The sequence below is a fragment of the Arachis duranensis genome, chromosome 3 (assembly GCF_000817695.3).
Source record: "Arachis duranensis cultivar V14167 chromosome 3, aradu.V14167.gnm2.J7QH, whole genome shotgun sequence".
NCBI classification, from domain to species: Eukaryota; Viridiplantae; Streptophyta; class Magnoliopsida; order Fabales; family Fabaceae; genus Arachis; species Arachis duranensis.
Genome location: NC_029774.3, coordinates 99,772,112 through 99,772,592, shown reverse-complemented (window position 1 = coordinate 99,772,592; position 481 = coordinate 99,772,112).

The window sequence follows — 481 nt, the reverse complement described above, 5'->3', positions numbered from 1 at the left end:
GAAGTCAAATTTGATCTAAAAGAAGATGAATATCCGGGGATCCAAGAGCAAATTCGAAACAGAGGATGGGAAGTTCTAACCAATCTGAGATAAAGGTTGGAAGAAATATGGTTCAGGAATTCTACTCAAATCTGTGGCTGACAGATAAGCAGAGAATGACTAGAATTGCTTTCCATACTTACAGAACCATGGTCAGAGGAAAAGTTATCTACTTCCATCTGGACAAAATAAGAGAGGTCTTCAAATTGCCTCAACTGCAAGATGATCCTGAATCCTTTAATAGGAGGATGGTGAGAGCAGATAAAGAGTTGGATCAAGTTCTAGAGGACATATGCCTCCCTGGAACTAAGTGGATAACCAATTCAAAAGGTGTCCCAAACCAACTCAAGAGGGGAGACCTCAAACCAATTGCAAGAGGTTGGCTAGACTTTATTGGGCATTCCATATTGCCCACTAGCAACCGTTCTGAGGTCACCATCAA